Here is a 25,248-nt window from a genome sequence, read left to right on the forward strand (position 1 = left end):
GCCATCTCACTATATTATGCAAAACCAAAACAAAGACTGTGACAGATACTTTTGAATTTATTAGTATAATTTAATTGAAAAGATAAAGGAATAAATATAAATGTATTATTATTAATTTTGTTAACATCATTTTGTTTTGGGCTGTAGTAGGTACAAATGTTTAACTTCCTGGACTTATGGTTACGGTTCTGCTGTTGAAAATTTTAATAACATTGGTACAGTCGAGGTTATATTAAACAACTATGCAATAATATGTCTTATTACTTTGGGATAAAATTTGAATCGTGTACATAATTTATATTATTTTTTCGGTGTAATAAACGTCACTATTGGCCTTCCATTCCTTGCAGCTAGTTAATTCAATTGATCAACTAAATCTGTGTCTAAAGATCAATGAAGCCGGTGTAGCGTAGAGAAATTGCCAAGTCCAGTTAATGAATTTAATGGTACCCATTTTGTACTTTGTCACAGTGACACTAATAAATGAGGTCACTAGCGACTTTCATATTGATTGTCACTGTGACAACGTACGAAATGGGTAGGAAATTAAATTATTTGACTGTATGTGTAATAGAAATATCTAAATTATAGTTCATTTATATGTGACACAAAATAAAAACTATAATTAAGTATAATTAATTGAAATTAAAGAATAATTTACTTACAACGCTTATTCATTGGATTTCTATATTTATATTTCAGCTGAACCATGTAATGAATAAAAATATAGGACAAAATTGCTTAGGTATACCAGCAGGGTATAGGCATAACATGATATTGACACAAAAAGCTGTCACGCCTCTATATCAAGTTATTAGCGTGCATGTCGATATTTTAGAACACCTAACTATTATAACGACGTCTGTATATTGTATATTAGTTAAATACACAATATTTCCTGCCAGCAAAACATACGAACAGGACTATCTAAATTAAGAAAAATAACTTAAGCTCGCTTAACATCCCCGAACTTGGCGGTACACTACCACACAAACTTTAAAACCCAAAACAAACATTGCTAACCTTTAATTCCAACCTTACACTCATCAACATAAGATCCATAATAACTGCAGCAAGCAAAGCGAAAGTAAAAACAGTAGCACGCGCAGCCTTCGAGTCAGTCTGATCTCAAACCGTGCGCGCGCAAGTAGTCCGTTACAAACGCAATATGGCGCGAGTTTAGAACGATTCAAATTTGGAATTCGCGAGTCTGTTTAACCAATTGTGTGTAGTTTTTGTTTGTGTTAGTGATTTTTAAAAGTACCGGAGATTGTTGACTTTACGGTAAGTGTTAGTTTTTTCAGGCGACAATACGTGGAGCGGATATTGCATCGGTTTCTGTATAAGATTTGTTTTAAGTATTAAAATTATAAATAATGTTATTAAAATAAGTTTAACAGAGCAAGTTTACGACTGACTGATGCTACGAGGAAAGAAAAACCGGCTTATCCTCGCATTTAGTAAATAAGACCCCTTAAAAATGAAATTGAACAGCAGTAATTTGTCTCTAAGGCCCACTTGCACCATTCCTCTAACCCGGGTCTAAGCGGTTAAACTCGCCACCGCCACCACCGCCACCACCGCCAGCGGTTTAGTGTCAAATTGTACTGCTAACCTTGACAATTCCAGGTTTAACCGGTTAACCCCAGGTTAGTGAATGGTGCAAGTCGCCCTAAGTAATAATTATAATACTTAGTTGTTTTTACTTTACAAATATTGATCAACTTTTAAATTACGTTTGATACTCTTTTTAGTTCGAGTTAAAATTGTTTGTGAAAACAAGAATGAATCTCACGGTTTTACTCAAATGTGTTTAGTCATACGTTTTTTTTTAATAAATAAAGCACATTTTAATTTAGAAATAGGTACCGTCACATGTTAAAGATTATGTAATTTTTTGACAACGTAACAGGCAATTTTATAATATAGGTATACTCAATTGTAATATATCTCATAAAATAAATAAATTTAAATCGTTCATACTAAACATGCATCGTAATCACAGACAGATAATCTATATCTAACACCAACGGCAAAGTTACTCGATCACCTACTTTTAAATATATTACTTAATTGGTTTCACTATTAGACAATATTATCAACAATCACTTTTACTATCATACTCATTTTCGACCTAGTCTCCTTGGCTTAAGGTCTATAATCTAATGGCGAAATATTATGGTCAACATACATGTATGTTATTGAAAACGTGGTTAAGTGCAATTTTAGCGCAGTCTCGTGGCATACATTTTTTATCACTTCTCTCTATGATGTCTTGTGTAAGTGGCATTTCAGAACTAGCACTCGAGAACTAGTACACTGGAACAAATAAAATAATTTACTTACTTAACATAAAAATGGTGACCAAGTCCTCCGTATTCAGTTCTAAATCGAACGCCGGGTCTTCAGAGGACGTTAGGACGTACCTAAAGGACGTTAAACGCGTAAGCTGAATACGCCGCGCCGGTTTGATATGGCATTAACTAGCCTATAGACTTCTAGAGGGTTTGGTCATTAGTATATGACATCTATTTCAGTTTAAAACTAACACTTGGTCAGGGTTTAACCCTTGCAACGTCATCTTGTGACCTACGCCACGTTTACCTCGTGTTGAGTAACAACCTGTTACTCACAGGGGACAGTATGCAGAGCACGCAAGACGGAAGGAAGACGCGTGCGTGGACTACGAACAAGCGAACTTGCCCCGATTTCTAGCGAGGTGAAACGTGTATATTTTTAACAACCCGCTCCGTTGCGTATGTGTTAAATAAGAAAAACTTTTTTAAAACCGGCTGACCGGAATTTTAGTCCTCTTTGTTGCATGTGTCTCGAAAACGATTTTTTTTCTGCTCTATACGACGCAACCGAGGTTTTTACACCCACGATTTTTGACATAACAAAGGTTAAGTTTAGATCGGCATTTTCTATTAAACAAACTAGTATCACTTGGCTAGGTCCCCTGATCACTTTTTTTCTAGCCGATTTGAGTGTCCCACCGCTGGGCAGACGCCTTAATCTCCACGACTCCTGATTTGGTGCTTCCTCCAGCCAGTTGTTCAGGAAGCTGTCCAGGTCATCTCGCCATCTCCGTTTGGGCCTACCGCGGCCACGTCCCTCTACCGGCATCCACTTGGTGGCTAAGCTAGCCCACCTCTCGGGATGCATGCGGTAGACGTGACCGGCCCAGTCCCATTTGAGCCTAGCGGTTTTCTCGCCTACGTCAGCAATGAGGGTTTTGGAGCGCAGCGTGGTGTTTCTTATGCGATCAGTTAGTTTAGCACCTAGAATACTGCGCTCCATGGCGCGTTGGCAAACCTTCAGTTTGGATTTCTGAATCTCTGTTAGTGACGAAGTTTGAGCGCCGTAGGTTAGAACAGGCAGAATACACATGTCAACGATCACTTAACTATTCAATTAACTGTACCTTTGCTGTAATAATACCTGACCACAGAGTATTGTGATGACCGCGACCTTGCCATAGTTGCAATACAATGCCCGTTCCGGCCACTGGACACTGAACATGGCTGAAAATGATCGCTGAAAGGAAACTGCACGTCCAAAGTGACATCACAGTATTAAATGATAGTGATGACTTGATCATAGTTGATAAATGAGGGTGCCTTTCAGTGTGACATGCCTATATTTACTTTGCTTACCAATTTATACTAATAATTAGAGATGCACCGGTATTCGGATACTATCCGGTATCCGGCCTGTCAGGCCATTATTTTACCATCCGGCCGGATACCAGATAGTAACAATGCTTGATTTTGGAGTAAACAAATTGGATTTAAGAAAGCCTTTCGATTGGATTTTTCGGCCTGACCATCAGCGAATATCCGGTATCCGGCCGCTGAATATCTGGCCAATGGAATTATACGTACATTTCGGTTTTTCAGGTGAGCATTCTGCAGATTTGACCTGTTTCCTAGTGAACGTTCGCGCGGACACATTTCTAGGTTCGAAATGAGTGCGTGTGCAAGTCAGTAGAATGTTTAAATTGTTTTAAAATAATAAACAAGTACGATTATGACCTTGTATGTTTCTTAAATCCAATTTGTTTACTCCAAAATCAAGCATTGTTACTATCCGGTATCCGGCCAAACAACTATCCGTTGCATCTCTACCAATATGTAATACCTACCTGTATGCTCTGTATGGTCTGCTTACCTACTTAATACTCGTATCATATGGTAGACATGGGTAACTGAGCTAAGGCGCGGACGGACAGACAGATACTTAGCGCTACTTGCACCATTACACTAACCCGGGGTAAACCGGTTAAAACTGGAGTTACCACGGTTACCAGTACAATTTGACGCTGAGTGACCGGTTTAACCGCTTAACCCCGGGTTAATGGGATGGTGCAAGTAGCGCTTAGGGGCTTAGACTGACCCAGAGGTGGCTAATCTATATATTCGATTTCCTTGTTGACTACGTAATTATAAAACTACAAGGATTAAATGACATTAATTGGTCGACTTAACAACTTGATTTGCCTGAGTGTGATATGATTGCGATTGAGTTCTGTTGCAAAAATAAGTCAAGTAATTGATCTAACTTTGAGGCCAATTTCAAAACGTTAAATGTTACTTCATCGGGTCACAAAAGCTGGCGCTATATCAACATATCGACAGCTCTCGCACCAGCATCACCACTTTTATATTTTGTAAATAATTTAATTTATTATAATGTATTAGCTGCAAACAACTATTGTTACAACCTCTTTCAAACCTTATACCCAATATACATATAAGGCCTAGTTTAGAATTGTCGTGACATTGTTATTATTGCCACCTGAAGCAACAATAGCGGGCGGAACTAATTGAGTTCGCATTTTATTACTGTCAGTTTGTTACTTTACATTAAACTAAAAAGCCTAAACTCCACACTAGAAAGTACTAGAAACGTGCCATATAAGGCTTTTCGCTGTTGTAATGTCTGTCATGTCTTTGATGGAACAAGTTGAATGTTGCAAAAATTGTTATTGACATTTTAGATTATTCGCGAAACAGTAGGTGACTATTAAATTTAGAGTTGGTGGATAAAAAAAACGCACATTAAAGTATATTTAGAGATGTCCATGACGCCGCTAATGTCGATAATGTTATTGGTGTGACATTAAAATGATAGCTTAATAAAAATACTATAATTTTCAAAACAGCCTATTTCCATAAAGTTTGTCGTGTTTCATTTCTGTGGTGGTGTAAGTAATCATACTTAATGTGCTTAGATAGAAGAATAAACCTATTTTGTTTTCTCAGTATTTATACCTAAATGTTTATTGTTTATCAAAATAGATTTTATCTGAACTACACACTAATACCGTCCTTAAAATATCTTAGGTCTTGGTATTCTTAAAATAAAATCCATTAAACAACGTATTTATTTAAAACGTAGATTGCAAATTTTATGGAATTAATGAAATAAATTCTGAATGTACTTGGGTTATAATAACCATTCAACAACGGTGTTTTGCATACATATTATATGAATGTTTCTAAGTTTTTACCAGAGAAATCAATGAATCGAATCGCAATTCGTTCTAGAAATCAAATGCCTGAGTAAAATTTGATGAATTGTAGAAACTCAACACGCATGCGACATTTATCGTTTTGTGATTTAAAATCTTATTAAGTTATTACACGTATAATTACCACGATTTCTATTATATATCGTTAAATATTGATGCATAAAATAAAACTATTGAAACGGATTATATCGCGTATTTGCGTGAATTTTGTCCTTTTCTTTTTTTAACTTTACCTTTATCCACTAGTAGGCCAAGCAATAAGAAGTTATAGAGGGAAATGCTAGGAACACAATTTTTGACTACGTAACTTTGTTTGGACTAGTTAGGAGGTGAACATATCAAAAGTCCCCGGCCGTAGCCCCGGTGCTGGGGGGTAGAGGGGGGAAAAAAGGTCTCATTTTTCGGTTTTTCACTTATATCTTGGAAATTTTGCGTCTTAGCGACATGACTACTAAGACAAACCAAAAGCTGATAAAATTTGTTACAAGTTTTATTCAGTCAAGTTTTTCGATATCTTGAATAGTTTTTGAGATATCCGCTCTTGAACGTTTATTTAGGGCTTTCAATTTTATCTTGATATCTACATTAGTGACGCTGCTAGACCGTGTTTGGTATCATTTTCGTATAAATCGGGGGTGCTGAATTCAGTTTTGGTATCACATTGACACCATTCCTAAGAAAAAACATATAAACTTTAAACAAATACCTTTTTTTTTAAATTCCTCTTCACGCTTAAACCGCTCAACCGATTTAATTGAAATTTGGTATACAAATATTTCGAGTCCCAAGACAGGACATAAGATACTTTTTATCTCAATAATCATCCTTTAAAGTTGTGAAATGGAGTATGGGGGGAATTCAACTTCGTCGACGAAACTGAATTCCTGAGGTTAATACTAGGGCTCGCGGTCGGGTCCGGGTTTCGGGTACCCGTTGCCGGGGCCCCGTTCTCGTGCTACACGAAACCGGATTTGTGGCCCGTTCGGAACGGATAATTAGGATCCGTGTAATTAAGATCCGTGTACCCGTGTTACCCGTGTGTCCGGATCCACGGATATTAATTACACACGGGTCCGGCCCGTTCTCGACGTATAGTGACGATGACGATCGATCGCGTTCTTTATAAAAGCAAAGAATCTTATATCTTTAAACGAGCAATACCATTATATTCAAATAGTAAATGTACTATTTTTTTAAACAGACTTGTAACCATTGTTACCAATAAACTTTCATTTTCATTTTATCATTTTCATTTTTTCTATTTCTATTTTTCGCGCATTTCGGAAATGGCTCTAATGGTTTCGATAAAATTTGCTGAGCGGGGGCGAACAAAACGAAAAAAAAAACAGAACGGCATCAACTATGTATGACCAAATGAAAACAGCTGAACTATGATTAGAAACTTTGACCGACTGAGTGGCAAACTAAAATCTTAAAAATTCCATAACTGAAAAAAATCCAATTCTTGTTTGTATAACAGTACGGCTACTTCTTTAACTTTCCAAACAAAAGGTATGCCGGGTAAAATACCTGTGTCAAAATTGCCACGGGTATTTTATTGCATGTGCCGCCCGCAAACCATTATTATCTTAATCTACACGTGTACATTTCTATGAACTTCGCACGAAATAAAAATTATCTAAGTAATAAGTGGGGATGTGAGAAAAAACTAGAGTCGGACAAAAAAAGTCTTAAAGCGGATTTGATAGCCCACGCAGTGCAAGTGTCATTTATACGTCATAATTTCATAGAAATTGCGATCGAAAAAAAATGTAGATTTAACCAAATCAATTCGTTAATTTATGAAATGAACGTATTGATTTGGTTAAATCTACATTGTAAGCATATGATTACAGTTCTTATTTAGGTATTTATTATTTAAGTTTAAGATTATGTTTAGTTCAAATACCTACATATTAGTAAAGTGCAACGTTACAAAGTATGACGTTTAAAATAACTCTTCCACTGTGTGGGCTATCAAATCCGCTGCAGACTATTCTTGGTCTGACTCTAGTATCTTAATATTTATTATAAACCTATATGCTCATTATTTAATAATTTTTACAAGCAGTAACATTTAATATACAATTGGTGTCTCATTTAATATAATCCGACTAAATTACATTTCAGCAACACCTTCATATTTCACAAAATAATCAAGACATTATCCACCGGTAGAATACCACCTCTTAAATATTGTTTAAACTCGAACCGGCCGGGGGAGTCGGTCCGCCGGCGCCGTGTATTCAATACCCGAACGAAGCCGAAGTCCGCGGCTCCGGAGCCGAGCGTAGATCCGGAGCCGAACGCACTACACGGGAACGGATCTTGACGGGTTCGTGTAATTCGGAGGCTTAGCACCGCCGGGGCTAAGAACACGGATACACGGGTTGGCGTGTAGCACGGATATCGGGAGCCCTAGTTAATACTGCTCAAGGTAAGGTTTGAAGTCATGTTTGGTATCACTTTCATCTAAATCACAGATGTATTCCGTCCTAAATTTCATTTAAACCGGTTCAGCGGTTATTGACTCCCCATACAAACTTCCACCCCACTTTTCACACCCTCAAAAGATGCTTTTGGTTATAAAAACTATCCTATGTCGTGTGTCGAGATTTAAACTATTTCTATACCAAATTTCAACGAAATTGGTTCAGCGGTTTAAGCGTGAAGAGGGATTTAAAAAAATATTTATTTTTAAATTTTGGTTTTACTTCGGAATGGTGTCAATGTGATACCATAAATGAATTCAGCACCCCCGATTTATACGAAAATAAAACCAAACATGGCCTAACAGCTTCACTGACGTAGATATCAAGATAAAATTAAAATCCCTAAATAAACTTTCAAGAGCGGGTATCTCAAAAACTATTCATGATATCGAAAAACTTGACAGGATAAGACTTGTAACTAATTTTATCAGCTTTCGGTTTGTCTTAGTAGTCATGTCGCTAAGACGCAAAGTTTCCAAGATATGAATGAAAAACCGAAAAATTCGACCTTCTTACCCCCCTCTACCCCCCAGCAGCGGGGCTACAGCCGGGGACTTTTGATATGTTCACCTCCTAACTAGTCCAAACAAAGTTACGGAGTCAAAAATTGTGTTCCTAGCATTTCCCTCTACAACGTTTTTTGAGCATTCATTTCTTGACCTATAGAGTGGCAAAGTAATTTGATGAAAATGTTTAGTTGTTTCCTCATAACATAACATTCATTTGGACTGATTTGTAATGTTTTGCAGTTAGTATTATCCTGCCGTTTTTGTGGTGAAATATTTTGTGTTTCACTTTACGAGTACCAAAGTTTTGTTTGACCCTCGTACCTGGCAACCCTCGCAATGCTCAAGATCCCACTTTTCGAACAACACGCTATTTAATTTTGGAATTTTCCTCTTGCTCGAGCAAGCACGAGGGGTTAAACAACAACTTTGCCTCCTTGTAGAATAAATAACTGTAGGACTTTAATCTGTAGTAAAAAGACAAAAACATATTTTTATCTGTGGCGTCGCCTGCGCATTATATATTGCCAATTGTTTCTGCAAAGCGTCAATCATAATGTCTTCTTTGTAAGAGAATACATAAATTATCACTAATTATAATATTAAATAATTAGCATTCGTTAAGGTTTCCATCATTTAGACAGTTGATGAGTAAAAATAGGTACGTCATCAGTATGATTACTTTTTTAACTTGAAAACGTTTGTCTTTCGTATTTAATTGTCAGATTTTAATATTTATTGGTGTTATGACTTTGTTACGTTCAATAAACTGAGTACCTAATACATTTTTTTGTCAGAAAATTGAAAGAAAAAAATGAATATAAACCGTATATGTAGGTACCACATTCTACAAACATGCTTGGTAGATGAGATGACCCATTATCATGAAAGGGAATACAACTACGCTAAAATGCATATTTCGTTAATTTAAATGGTAATTTCCCATTTGTTCCCTCCGGGCACAGATGGGAATAGGCGCTTCATATAAATCATCCCCATTTGGCCCTGCCTTATGTACCTACTTATGGCTGCGGTCACGCAGGGGATACGGCATTTAACATAACATATGGGAACATAACCTATGGCAACGCATGATATGGAGTTCATTCACCCTTAATCATAAAAACTCTAATGTTACTTTTACTCAAAGTAGTAACTTTTTAATAATCTGTGACGTTATTTTATTAACAGGCATAGACATTTACGATAATCTTCTAATAGACTGAATCAGATTACACATACATAAAAGTAATCAGATTTGTCTCTTACCTAGCACTAACCGCATAATGACTTAATCATGCCTATTGTTTCACATCAAACTGATCCCACACAGTAAGCAACGTTCTTCAATCAATTTAAGGTATAAATTCCAACTGACAGGGTGTATATTCTGTATCGCTTCGGTTTTAACGATACTTGATACATTCACACGATTTGATTGTAGGTTTTAGCTGACCACAACAATCAAGTGGCAAGTCGTGGACACTAGGTAGTGTTTTTTTACTATCGGAAAAAGGTAAGCCGACATCCGACAATGCCGTTTTTCCCCACTTTGACCTTTTTTGGAAAATAGTTCTACTTTACATCCTATATTTATATCACTATAATTTATTTAATTGCATTGTGATATGCCTATTATGTTAATTTTAAATTATTTTAATTTACAGTTTATATTATGATGATGAATTTGCACGCTTGCATGCAAGCTAGGTAGGTACGTGATCTGTAACACTATAATATTGTAACATCCCCATACTGTATCAATGCAAATAAATAATTTCTGATTTCACTCTAGGTATATTTCTTATTTAAAATTAGGCAAGCCACAAACAATTTCAACTACCAATCAATTATCTGTAAATTCCATCAATGAATATTAAACACTTCACTACAGTTTAGTTGGAGTTGCTACATCAAATGCACGTTACCTTAAGTCAGCCACACAACATTCGTGATTGCATAAAACTATCAAAACTGTGAATTGGAATGTAGATTGCAAATATTGTAATACCCGTATATAACGCAGTAACTCGTTATTGGGTATCTTTTCAACATCATGATCTTAATGATTGCTAGATCGATGCTGCTATGTTTTTGTTTGTCAAATGTTTTGATTCAGTGTACAAGTACATACAATAACTGCATCAATTGTGCTACTTGATTTTTCCAGGGCATTTGACTGTATTAATATAGACCTGTTACTATCGAAGCTAAGTTACTATGGATTTGATAATAGTGCTCTGCATTGGTTTCATAGTTATCTCACATTGCGGCACCAATATGTAAAGCTGTCCTCAAGTGATGGACCGGCCAAAGTCTCAGGAAAAATGCCCCTTTCCAGAGGTGTTCCGCAGGGGTCGATACTCGGCCCAATCCTGTTCATCTTATATACAGCAGACATCACAACTCACATCACACACTGCAAGTATCATATTTATGCAGATGACATACAGATATATATTACTTGTAAACCTTCTGAAATTGACACTGCTATTCAAAAACTTAATGTAGACCTTGCAAGTATAGCCTCTTGGGCTTTAGATAATAGTTTAATGCTCAATCCTTCTAAAACAAAATATCTAATATTTGGCACCAAAAATCAGCTGAACATAATCAGACCTACTGTAGATCTAATCCTATCAGGTGAACCCATTGAACGCGTATATGAGGCTCGAAATTTAGGCTTGATTATGGACAGCGAACTTAGGTTTGAGAAACATGTTACTGAATCTGTTAGAAACTGTTTTTACAGGCTCAAACTACTATATAATATACGACCATTTATCAACGAAACCTTGCGCACTCAGTTAGTTGAAGCTCTTGTTCTATCCAAATTAAATTATATGGATTTAGTGTATGGTCCACGTCTCCTATCAAAAACAAAGCGACTTATACAGAGGGTGCAAAATGCTTGCGCCCGGTTCTGCTTCAATATCCCACCTAGAGGCCATGTGACTCCTTTCTTAAATAAACACAGTGTTCTTAAAATGCTGCACCGTCGAAAGCTTCATCTAGCAGGTCTTCTATTCGGCATTGTAAAATACAAATCTCCGTCATATCTTTTTGAGAAGTTGTCTTGGATGTCCACTCGTAGATCACTTGGCGCACGTAATTGCAGCGTGCAGTTGGTAACTCCTCGACATGCTACAGCTGCCTTCCGTGGGAGTTTCAAGTACATGGCCACCCGTTGCTGGAATAACATTCCACCCCCTCTCAGGAACCTAGAAAGTATTATAAGTTTTAAAGCCAAACTCAAAATATTCACACTACAACACCAGCGGCAACAGGAAACTTTAAGGCATGACACCAGTTGCTTTTAATGTAATTACTGGCGAATATAACTACTCGTCAATAATTATATTAAGGTAATTATAATTATAAATAGAATATTTTTAGATTGAATTTTAATATGTATATCCTAAATAGTATAATAATAAATACCTGTTTTTTATGTCCTTTCCTCACTGTAAGTAACCCAATGCGTCTGTATGTATAGTTTTGCTGTCATATCCCTTCTTTATCGCTGTCTGTTTGCGCGTGTGTTTTATCTGTCTTTTATGTAAGAGATATTTTCTTGATCTCTCCTTCACTTCTCACTTTGGTAAACAGAATAAACAGTGTGTTTGGTAACCTTTTTTAACGTTAATCACGTATGTAGTCTTATTTATTTATGTTGTTTGTTTGTATCCGAATATTTGTAATGTTTTCACAGTTATTCCATGTGTTTTATGTTTGAAATGTTCTATTATTCTCAATTGTTATTGTTAGCACCCTGTCTGTGCGGCATTGCCTTTTAGGTTATCTGTCATTTGTCACACCCGTAGGCCAGATGGCGCTGGCAGCCGCCGCATGGTTGCGTTCAGTTCTACGAGGCCGTGCCGTACAGCTGCGATCGTGGCCCACCAAAATGGACTCGCCGGAAGACCAGCGCCGACTCTCGGGTCAGCATTATGCTGAGGCGAGCCCATTTCGTGGTAAACAATTTGTAATTATGTTTGTATTAAAAGCCTTGCATGTTACTTTTGTATGTACACTAAGTTTATCACGAAAAATAAATGATTTATGATTTATGATTTATGATTTAATTGCCAAAATAATCATCACCATGTCAATTAAAAGATGTCCATTAAAACTCAGGATCTTGACAATAACCATCCGTATTTTATTAAGCAATACCTTTTTTTTACTTCCACGTCGGTGGCAAACAAGCATAGCTCGCCTAATGGTAAGTGGTCACCGTAGCGTAGCCTATGGATGCTTGCAACTCATGCGCATTCCCGACTAAGCCGATATTTTTTAGTAAACATTATAACGCACAATTCTATAATAAAAGTGTGGTCAATAGTTCCAGTTATTATATACACTAATCATTTCCATAAATTATTGTTAAGAGAACTAATAGACTATGTAACTTGATACGTGCATACATAGATTACAATACATAGCCGAGTGTGACAGTGCCTTAGCGGAACCAAAACGAAGGCCAAGTCAGTGTCTTTTCCTTTCTGTCCAAACGTGAGCCGCATACAGAAAAGAGTTGTAATATAATGTGCGCAATAGGTATGTGTCCATATTCTACGAGCATTTCTAGTTTGGGATTTACTCAGATTTTTTACTTCTGTTATTAGACTAGCCTACGCCAGATTCAACTCTATTTTAACACCCCTAGATGTTGAATTTCCAAGAATTTATTTTTAGGGAAGTTGTACAACTAGGGCTTGCAATATCGGACGGTTTCCAATTCCGGAACTGATTTTCGATATTGGGTTCCAATTCCGGAATTCCGGAACTGGTTCCGGAATTAGGGTTAATCATATTTTTATTAGATTTTTTAATAAAAAACAACAAAAATGTGAAATTCTAATACTTTACGTTTATTAAAGAAAGTGTTGTTTTATTAGAATTAAATTTGAAGTAATATTAATCGAAAAATATTAATAAATTGATTAGTGCCGTCCTGCACCTCTTATTTTAGCACCTTATTACTATACTATGGTCACTTTTATTCGCTTCAATGATACGGCGTATTTATTTGGGGAAACTACGAATGCTGGCAAACCCTCCTCCTCCTCGCGTCGGTTTCCTCAATGCTGAGGGTCGTGACCATCTCTTCGAAATAGTTTTGTGCGAACCACTCAAATAGTTTTGTGCTGGCAAACCATTTGATGCCTAATTTTAGTAATTTTATACATATAATGTCTAAATATAACGGCTTCGTAGCCTACCTAGTGGCTCTCTGTTTACGAAGATGAAGGTCCTGATGGGGTTCCGATCTCGGTAAGGGCATTTATTGTGTTAAAGTACCTATAACGATTATTTGTTCCTGTGTTAAGGTTGTTTAGCTAAACCTATTACCTTTATTCATTGCCGACTAGTGCCCAAAACGCAAACCTTATTGAGATTAAAGCCAATGGGCTAAATAATTTCCTGATTGCTTTTTCTAATTGAGTGTAAAATAAAATAATAACTTTAATGGCTCATATACTGTAAAACAGGGCTTTACATACTTAAAGCGTAACGCGCTTTCCAAGTTTGGTTTTTTCCTTACTAGTTCCAAACTCAGAATTTAATGTGCTGCTACACTACAAACTCCGAAATTTTTCATTAAGGAAACTTCTTTCTGAATTGAGAGTAAAATATCCAAATATTTATAAATTTTAATTCATAGGTTTTTGTAGGTAGGATTCTAGGCAAGTAAATGTATGGCTTTGCCTTAGCAAGTATCAAAAGTAAATAATTCGATAGTTAAGTTAATAAGGCATGTTAATGCAGCATTCTGCTAGACTTCAGACTTTTGTCAGCGACGGCTTAACACCAGCATAGTGTAGTTTATTGGCAATTTTCAATAGCAAAATCGAATAAAAGTACTTAAAACCAATTCCGGAATTTTCAATATTCAATGGTCTCAATTCCGGAATTGTAATATCGGAAAATTTGTCCGAGATTCCGGAATTTCGAAATTCCGGAATTCCGGAATGCAAGCCCTATGCACAACGTGAATCTGGTTGTGTGTATAAGTAAGCAACCTCGTGGCACTTACATCCTTCTTCTTCTTCTTTCCCCTGCCCTTATCCCACGTTATATGGGGTCGGCACAACATGTTTTTCTCTTCCATTCTCCTTTGTCTTTCGTGTCCTCAGCACTCACTCCTTTCTTTCTCATATCCTCTTTTACACAATCCATCCATCGTTTTTTGGGTCTACCATACGGTCTCCGTCCATCAACATTCATCCCTAACATTCTTCTAATAAACTGAATGTATTATTATTATTTATTTTGATAGGTAGCAGCTCTTGAAGCTGATGCCTGTATATCGAAGCACTTGTATTTTATTTTGCACTTTTTTACTTATTTTTACAGTTTGTGTATCTTTCACTTTATATGTAAGTAATAAAATAGGAATAATACATTTTACAACTGTCATAAGACTCGTAAATTCAAACACAATACTTTACAAACTACACGTGCATAAAGCATCTAAAATGGCGCGGGATCTTTCCCGACGAGGAAAACTATAGCAACCTCGCCTCGCCCTTAGCGAAGGGCAAAGTCATAGTCATTTATTCATAGAACGATATACATTGCGTTTGTTTGAATTTTACATTATATCACTATTACAATTTTATAATCAACTAAAAATTAAAGTATCAGAAAATGCACTGATTGATATCCATAAAAAGGAAAAGAAAAGTGAACAGTTTGTATGTTTTTGGATGTATTTTTGCTTTTATCAGGTTTTTTTTAGTGTAATGACAATGGCGTTATTCAGAATTATACATACCTACTATTCGTTAGTATCATCTGTCATTTTAATTTAAATATGTATGTATTTGTAAAATTGAAACAGTAACACATAAATTAACTAATGAAGGCTTATAAACTTTTATGAATAAGGCGGTAAAGTAAGTACCTAAATGTTTGTGTTGGTTACTCAATCGCGTAAAATGATGGAAAACGCACCTAGGCAGGCTTCGGGAAAACATTGATTACTTTTACATGGGAATGTATAAAAACGAATCTAATACTGACATAATAAGTAGGTACGTATGAAGTGAAGGAATTTGACTTCAGTGATACTTCGTGCCTTGTCACAATGAATGCCGCAAGGTCTCATGTCATTGTCATTGAACAAAGTGCCACAGAAATCAAATAAATTCTTCGACCTCACGTGGTTAATCTATCGGGTTACTCAGGCTTACCGTGTATAACTCTGCATGTAGTTCAACAATAGATTCTGTGACTTATCGAAACTATAATAGCACCTCCACAATAGTCCACATTATTGCTTTACACAATATTCAAGTATGTCATTTATCAATAATCTTGCACGAAGGACGTTATTAAAGAATGGAAGGGCATCGTTTCGAAATGGACACATTTCATAATTCTAATCGTATCTGTCCACAGATAGTAAAGATTTTATCGGGAAATTAAACCCATATCAGTTTTACGAAACAGTGTTTAAAAGATAAATAAAATTAATCTCCATACTAACTGTCATGTAAAACGGTTTAAACGAGAAGAAGTAGACAGTCATACAGAGTTACTTTCGCATTATTACCTATTAGTAGGGATATAGTTGTACAGCCTGACAAAAAGAGTAGAAATTAAAAAGTGGCAACACTGTTGTAGTGTCGTCCCTTTCAAATCAATTCATATAGGGGACGACACAACAGTGTTGCCACTTTTTATTTCTACTCTTTTTTGGCAGGTGTATACAATTCTCTAATATTTTTTCGTCAGATATTTCATTTCATATTTTACTTAAATGCTGGTTTTAAGTAACTGTTGGATATTTAAATATATTTAACCTATTTAAATAGTTACATGGGCCTAATTCAGCAAAGGCTCTTCAACGATTGGTAATATTATATTAACATAACTACTTTCTAGATCATCGATGTTTCTAGATTCTAGGACATGCGGCTAGAACTGGTCGCACCTAGGCTACCAAACTGAGTATTTCTAGCTTATTGCATAATTATGATTGGACAAGTCTTATTAGAGTTCAAGGAAATTGTGTAGAAAATTTTTCTTTTGATTGACTGTTTTGACATTTATTCAAATTTTTACCTACCGTTTTAAAACAAAATTGAATTTTTTATCGGTCAAACACAAAACTGTGTTCACGCCTTTCCAGTAGACATGCCCAAAATTCCCAAAAGTTAAGGGCTATATATATACAGAGTGTTTGGTACTAGTACACCGTTTGCCAAATTAAAACGGCAGATAGGTTGAGTATTTGCTATCTGCTCATGCCTAGAAAAAAAAATGGCCATGTTTTTTTTTACTACTCTGCAAGTAAAAATTTGAAATTTACGAAAAACTGGCATTAGGCCAAGAAATAAGAAGTTATAGAGGGAAATGCTAGGAACACAATTTTTGACTCCGTAACTTTGTTTGGACTAGTTAGGAGGTGAACATATCAAAAGTCCCCGGCCGTAGCCCCGGTGCTGGGGGGGAGAGGGGGAAAAGAAGGTCTCATTTTTCGGTTTTTCACTAATATCTTGGAAACTTTGCGTCTTAGCGACATGACTACTGAGACAAACCAAAAGCTGATAAAATTTGTTACAAGTTTTATTCAGTCAAGTTTTTCGATATCTTGAATAGTTTTTGAGATATCCGCTCTTGAAAGTTTATTTAGGGCTTTCAATTTTATCTTGATATCTACATTAGTGAAGCTGCTAGGCCGTGTTTGGTATCATTTTCGTATAAATCGGGGGTGTTAAATTCATTTTTGGTATCACATTGACACCATTCCTTAGAAAAAACATATAAACTTTAAACAAATACCTTTTTTTTTAAATTCCTGTTCACGCTTAAACCGCTCAACCGATTTAATTGTAATTTTTGTATACAGACATTTCGAGTCCCAAGACAGGACATAAGATACTTTTTATCTCAATAATCATCCTTTAAAGTTGTGAAATGGAGTATGGGGCGAATTCAACTTCGTCGACGAAACTGAATTCCTGAGGTAAATACTGCTTAAGGTAAAGTTTAAAGTCATGTTAGGTATCATTTTCATCTAAATCAGAGATGTATACCATCCTAAATTTCACCTAAACCGGTTCAGCGGTTATTGACTCCTCATACAAACTTCCACCCCACTTTTCACATCCTCAAAAGATGCTTTTGGTTATAAAAACCATCCTATGTCCTGTGTCGAGACTGAAACTATTTCTATACCAAATTTCAACGAAATTGGTTCAGTGGTTTAAGCGTGAAGAGGGATTTTTAAAAATATATTTTTTTTAATTTTGGTTTTACTTCGGAATAGTGCCAATGTGATACCATAAATGAATTCAGCACCCCCGATTTATACGAAAATGATACCAAACATGGCCTAACAGCATCACTGATGTAGATATCAAGATAAAATTAAAATCCCTAAATAAACTTTCAAGAGCGGGTATCTCAAAAACTATTCAAGATACATATCGAAAAACTTGACTAGATAAAACTTGTAACTAATTTTATGAGCTTTCGGTTTGTCTTAGTAGTCATGTCGCTAAGATGCAAAGTTTCCAAGATATCAATGAAAAACCGAAAAATTCGACCTTCTTACCCCCCTCTACCCCGCAGCACCGGGGCTACAGCCGGGGACTTTTGATATGTTTACCTCCTAATTAGTCTAAACAAAGTTACGGAGTCAAAAATTGTGTTCCTAGCATTTCCCTCTACAACGTTTTTTGAGCATTCATTTCCTGACCTACATAGAGCTGAAAAAAAAAGTGCGCAAAATTGAAAATTTCTAGGCCTAGGAAGATAGCAAATGACTCAACCTATCTGCCGTTTTAATTTGGCAAACGATGTACCAAACACCCTACCTGTACTGTACCCCTATAGGTCGTATCATAACCAGTTCAAATCCGTAACAAGTTATTAAATCCGGACAGGTTCTAGGTTCTTACATGTAACCGGAACGTAAACGCATTCGTTAGATCGAAAGCAATCTCGTGTTTGTAAATACTGTTTTACAAACTAACTGTAACAACAAACATTAACGCCTATCGGCTAATTCACTTTCTTTTAGCTAAACAATTAAGGAATTTTGGATTCCTAAACTAGGAATTTATTTAATTTCCGTTCGTAATATTTTTGTGGTACACTTGTATAAGAAACAACTATGGTGATTAACACCGGAACAATGGAAACTGGTATGCTAATGTTTAATGTTAGAAAGAATTATTATAATATTTAATTACTGAGAGGCCTTTTAAAAAGCAGATATTTCTCAACTAAATTACGACATGCTAAGAAAAACGGTCCATTAATAATTAATAGATTTTGCACTCGATTGCTCGATTAATAGGTGATAAGGGATTTTATTTACACATTTCAATCTTTTGTGTAATATACAATATTTGTGTATTATAACAGGGCTATAACCGCAAAAATCGAAGTTCGCAAGGTTGCGGGCATTTTTCTATCACTCTAATTACGCCTTCATTGGAGTAAAAGGGAAAGATCCCCGCAATTTTCGAAGTTCTGTTTTCGCGGTAGCCACTCAGTCACCACATAAATAGGTAATTCTATAATGTAAGTATTGAACAACCAATTTAGCTAGGACCCTAAATGGCGCAACAATCGCTGAGCGTGATGGTTCAATAGATAGGTACGGTCAGCCAAGAAAGAGGCCTGCCACTTTTCGACTCTATCATCTGATTGATAGAGTCGAAAAGTGGTAGAGCACTTTCTTGGCTGACTGTACTACGACCACTGGATAAAGATAAATTAAAATGGAAACAATATTTTTAATTACATAACATAACTTACATTGTTATTAAAGTAATTTATAACTACTTTAGACAGTACTCACACCTTTTTTGTTTAATAACCACTTGATGACTGCTGATTAAATATTGGTACAATTACTAATGAAATAACTCTTCAGCAACACAATAACCCTTCAATAACTCAATATTGACATCTCCAAGGCAACGGATGACGTTCACTGAAATTTCCTGAAATAAAATATTACATTTGTAGCTAATAAATAAATTAGTATCATTATGCATTAGTTCTTTCGTGACAAGGGCTGAACGGGAAAAAATATAATTAGGTAGGCAGGGCTTAAGTACTTACTAATAATCTCAAAAACATAAAATCTATTTTTATAAATATTCCCTTTTCTGTTGCGTTTTTAGTTTTGAGGTGATGCAAATAATTGAAGTTAAAATAACACTTTGGCGTTTTTACACAATGACAAATATTTTTAAAGATTATTTTTTAGTACGGAAGCGGTACTCTTAATGTCTCTTTGGTCCATAAGAAATTAATAGTTACGAGTATATTATATCCTGCCTGTAACCAAATTTGATTTTTTATTAGTTATTGTTAGATTTGTTAGGCAGTAAGGCACCAGTCTGCCTTACTCTTATTTAATACCTATTTTAACGTTGACGTAAAATTATATAACAATATTAACCGCAAACTTTGCAAAACACACGTTATATTAATTAGGTACCTTGAAATCTACAAGAAATAAGTAAAAAAAATAAAAAATACTAACCTTACCAGACTACGGTTTCTTTCGTAAATAAGTATAAAACCTCGTTCTGTTTGGAAGTCAGTTGAACCACAAAAATACTATTGTCACCTTAAAATGTGTTCAGTATATTATATGTCATACGTTGGAACATACAATACAAAAAACATACGTACCCAAGGTACGGTATAAATAATATTAGTTTCTTTAGCGGCTTTCATATGTGTACAAAGTGGCACAGAAATATTTAGTTTGACAATACATAGACTGCTTGCTAAAATCATAACGCTTGATTTTGCCTAAGCCGTCAAATCCTCAAACCCCATTAGCGTGTGAAGTGTGTACTCATTCAAACTATTTCCTTGTTGTCCTTACAAAAAGCCTGCAACCACTTGACCATAAATGCAATATACAACACATCAACTAATACCCATATGCAAATAAGTTAACAAACCAAATGTACACAAATAAACTTGACCTAGTGATCTATGCCAAACCCACATTTATATGAATGCGATTTGCATATTTTTTCTCATTTAAGGAAGCTGTGTATTTGCATAAAACATGCCATTGATCGCTGTAGGTAAACGATAATCCATATAAGTGTTACATACATATGTTACTATTTCAGCTACTTTTACATACTAGTTGGTACAATGGCTCCGCCCGCGTAGGACTACTCTGTGCCAGTTTAAACACGAAAGTCAATATAAGTAGAAAAAGAAAGTTGTCTTCGCCCATAAAATTTTATCAAAATATATTTCTTGACCGTGAAAAAATAAAAAGAAGAAAGACATACAAAGTATCAGACAAGTAGAGTTGCTTTTGCATTTATAATAAGCATTACTTGATAGATAGGTCGATAGATTTATTTATTGGTACCTACTGATCATACACTGACGACATTGATTAAAGATTACAATTAAGATGAAAATTTATTAAATTAGACCCCACAAACACGTCCCCTAGCAATACATCAACTGAACATAACCGTAATCTAAAAATAGCGATGTCTGGAGACGCAGGATACGGGCGCGAGGATATTTCCAGCTACAGTTGATTACATGATGACGATCATATATTACCTACGTTCATATTTGCAATGTTAAGGCCACGACCAATAAGTGCCTTATTACTATTAGATGACTGATTGTATTTTATCAGTCTGAGTTGCTAACGTTGATTGATGCTCGCGGTCTCCTGACCTTATAAAAATAAGTTGAAAATCGTATCCAAATTTTAAAACAGAACCGGCCTCAATATTTGCAATATTGTTTAGTTATAGATACGTTACGATCTGACATCGTAAATATTGTTCAATTTCGGTGCAGCATTGTTGTGCTAACCTCGTAGTTAGGTTTTATGCATACTTAGCTAATATTTATATAGGCTCTCAGTAAATTATGTAGCACTTATTTAACATTTTATTAAATAATAGAATGATCTTAATTTAAAAACAAAACAAAATACACAATTCTATCTCTCTCCCTGTGGTCGCTCCCTCAGGATTGTAGTCATCGGTGGATGTGGATGCTCCACACCAGGTTTTTATTTTTTTGGTTTTTATAAAAATCCATGTCTAAGTATATGAAATGATCATTGATTAATGAGAATTAACAGCATGAACCTTAGTACCTAGAACATTTAATTCAGCTATGCGGCACCGATGTCTTGAGGTAGGTTGTCATCTTATTTTGATACGACCCTGACGCCTGATGACACGATGCGGGGTCATATCAAAATAGGACAAATACAGAAACGACGGAATCGGTCTCCTGGTTAATTGGTTATGTTTCTGGCAGATATTTTCAAATAGGAGTCTTCAATGAAAATATAATATATAGTTTCAATAAGATGAATGAGTGTATCCAAAGTAGCACAGAAATCAATTTCTTGTACTGTATGTAACTTTAAGTTGTTTGACGTGTACTTACCTAAAACCGCAGTAAGATAATAAATACATAATAGGTATAACCTATTTTCGACCCTTGACAGGCGTGGCGCGATTTCGTCGCTTTGCTACAGGTAGCTAAAAGTACATCCGTTCCACCCCAATTTTGGGGAAACCCATATGCCGCGCGTGGCGCTATCGCCACCTAGCGGCCATATCTGTGCTGATCGCAACAGACGTGTTTTGTTAGAGAGTGAGTCTTCTATACCTAGTACTATTATTTATTCTGTGCCCTTGAGAAATTATGTATCGACGTTCAAATCTAGGTCACGACTATTCCCTGTTCCACAATTCTGTGTGTATGCGTGTGTGATATATCTAGAGGTACTTTGTTTACAGTCTTCGTCACTTGCCTTTTTTACGTCCAACTCGTGCATGTTTAATCGTGTTGTGCACCTTTATGTGAAGTTATACTGCTTTTTACATACATACTCATACATACTGTTGAACTTTATAATTATACACATACTGCTGATGAACGTTGAAAACTCATAAGTATCATTGTAATATGTAGTCGGCATTTTTCCTAGACGATGCCTCATAGTTATCTAATTCAATGAGTGCGTGTTACGTACCAATCTAACGTGACGTGATCTATCAATCTTACCGCACTGTTGTGAGAGCTGTTTATTAAATAATGGCCGACCATTCTGTTTTAATTAATTGTTATTTAATTAAATTGGTAAATCTCGGCATCGGTAGTTCTATTGAAAGAGCGGCGGGATGGTGTTGCGGAGTCGTGAGTTTCCACTTTTGTTTTGTCTCTAAGAATTGATCGGCAGATAGAAAACTACAAAGAAATATAGTTAATACCTTTGCCACAAATTATGGTTGTGGGATTTTTGGAAGGAGGCACCTTTTTAACCAAAATATTCCGTTTTGTAATAAAATAATAATATCCAAATAAAGGTATAACGGTAACTTAGTGCAAGTATCGGAGTAATATTGGGGTCAAAGCCTCGCAAACAGGATAATTTTGAGATTAAAGTCAATTGGATTGACCACGCATGTCGTTTGCCTTGGTCCTCAGGCAAAATATTACCTCGTTTAGATATAAGGGCATAAATTCCGTGACATACATTAAATTCATTCTTTCAATTTCGGTATGTATTTCTTTTACAAACTAGTAACAACGCCAAATCTTAGGATTAGTTGTTAAGCGGACCACAGACTCCCATGAACCGTGGCACAATGCCGGGATAACGCGAGGAGGATGGTGGTATCATAACTTACCTGTCAATAAAGCAGAAAAGAAATAGGTTTACATACCTACATTTTGTTATCTTTGGAGTTCAAAAAAAAGTATTTTTTCCAATAATGCCACAAAAAACTTAGTCTAAACACTTAGAACCTATTAGCGTTGTAGTGGTTTATGAAGAAATAAATTCATTCTACCAACCAACATTTTGAATTCGGTCGATAATTATTCGTACTTTGTCATGCTAGCATCCTACCCTTAACTTTGTATCGTGTTAAACATCGCTCTAAGATCGTATACAGAAATGCACTTTAATCATTTGCTCTTGGTTGTTACTATAAATTTTCATGTGTATGAAATGTGTGATATGAAATCACAATTGCACAATTCTAGAATGAACATCTGCTACAACCTTCCAAACAAAGTCGTCACACAAGTCATCACAGTAATGTAGAACAGACACTGTCTCCAAGCTACCCTCTAGGTGACGTTCATTCATAGGTCGACGTTCCTGTCTTCGACAATTTTAATGCACACCACAAACCTACAAATCGAACTAACTGTAGCAAAGTCAATTGAACATTCATAGACCCTATTACAAAGAGGTAAAATCTACAATTAGTCAAAGAAGCGAGTTGAAGATTACCTCTATTCGTAGCAACAAGGTTGCGATGACGGCATTGATAAGTTGGTAAGCGATGTTTGCTAAACAAGATCCTATGCACAGACGATCAAACAATGAAACACGACTTTCTTTATGCTTTCTTTATTGTTTTATTGGCTGGGTTAGTTTGTACAATGATACTGCTGATATATAAGACTAGGGAATGCTGTGGTTTTGGTCATTGTACCTATCTGTATTAAAATGAATTCATATAAATCAAATTTCAGATTGGATTAATTTTCGGGGGCACAACATACCTATATTATTTTCTGTTTATTTTTTATCTTCCTAAGATCCCTTTTATCAGATGCTTAAGTCTATAATGGACACATGCAACAGCAGCCTTTAGCCAACCAGCAGTTATTGAAAAATAAGTTACCTAACTCAATTTACATAATGGACATCCTAAATATACCATGACTCGAGTCGAAAAGCCTCATTGTTAATTTGTAGCAATTTGCCACACATATCCAATTTCAATTTGGCTGAAGCTAATTTGATTTGTCAGTGGTCATGCTTCGGTAGTCCAGGTAGCATTCTAACATTGAAAATATTAACTTGTTTTGTCATTTTTCACTACACTTATATGTTGCACTATGTACTGTGTTTTTTAAATCACGTTGTAATAGGTGAGGGTGAGCTCTGGGTAAGTGGTCCAGAACCCCCAAGATCTACCTACTTAAAAATTCAAAAATGCTTACGGCTAACTACGAGCATAGATAGGGTCGTGGTTTCTGCCACTATGGAGTGAGAATAGATATCCAAATATTTAAATTAGGACGCCAGGATACTATCCTCATCAAACGTATGACATATCCAAATGAAAATACAAATTTATTTACTAAATACTTTTATTCACTTTACACCACAATAGGACCTGCTACGGCCTCAACACTTAAAATTTAAATTATATACCGTAACTATTACTAATTAAATTTAACTTAAGTACATCTCAGGCATACTCGGGCCTGCAATACACACAAAATCCTACATAGGAATTACAGGTTTCATAATAATAATAGAATTTACCATGTAGAAAGTTCACGTTAAAAAGAAATTCAGACTTAAATATTGTTTATCCTTTCCATCAAAGGAACACAGTCACTAATGTAAATATAAGTTTTTAACTCACAGTTTTATCGTATAAACACTTCACCTCGAGTCCAAAAATTAAGTGGAGAAGACGGCTTCTCAACTAGCATGGTGCGACACCACCCTAGATCTTCCAAAAGCCATAGGGCCAAGAAGATGAAGAAGGCAAGCCAAGGGACAGGCCAAGCCAAGAAGTAGGCCTAGCCAAAGGACAGGCCTAGCCAAAAAGGACCCGGTTTCTAAGCCGAGTCCCTTATATTAGACACCAGACGTGGCGACGTATGCGCACGCGGTGAAACAAAATGATGCCTCATATTTGTA

General features: G+C 35.8%; 1 protein-coding gene across 1 annotated transcript in view; it reads left to right on the plus strand.

The window, feature by feature from the left end:
• Positions 1-1,124: 1,124 nt before the first annotated feature.
• Positions 1,125-25,248, plus strand: part of LOC134670385 (cationic amino acid transporter 3) — a 47,216-nt gene continuing 23,092 nt past the window's right edge. Inside the window, exon 1 of the mRNA XM_063528212.1 lies at positions 1,125-1,284. The gene's annotated coding sequence lies outside the window, so the exon portion shown is untranslated. The remainder of the gene's footprint in view (positions 1,285-25,248) is intronic.

Source organism: Cydia fagiglandana, chromosome 13 (assembly GCF_963556715.1).
Source record: "Cydia fagiglandana chromosome 13, ilCydFagi1.1, whole genome shotgun sequence".
NCBI classification, from domain to species: Eukaryota; Metazoa; Arthropoda; class Insecta; order Lepidoptera; family Tortricidae; genus Cydia; species Cydia fagiglandana.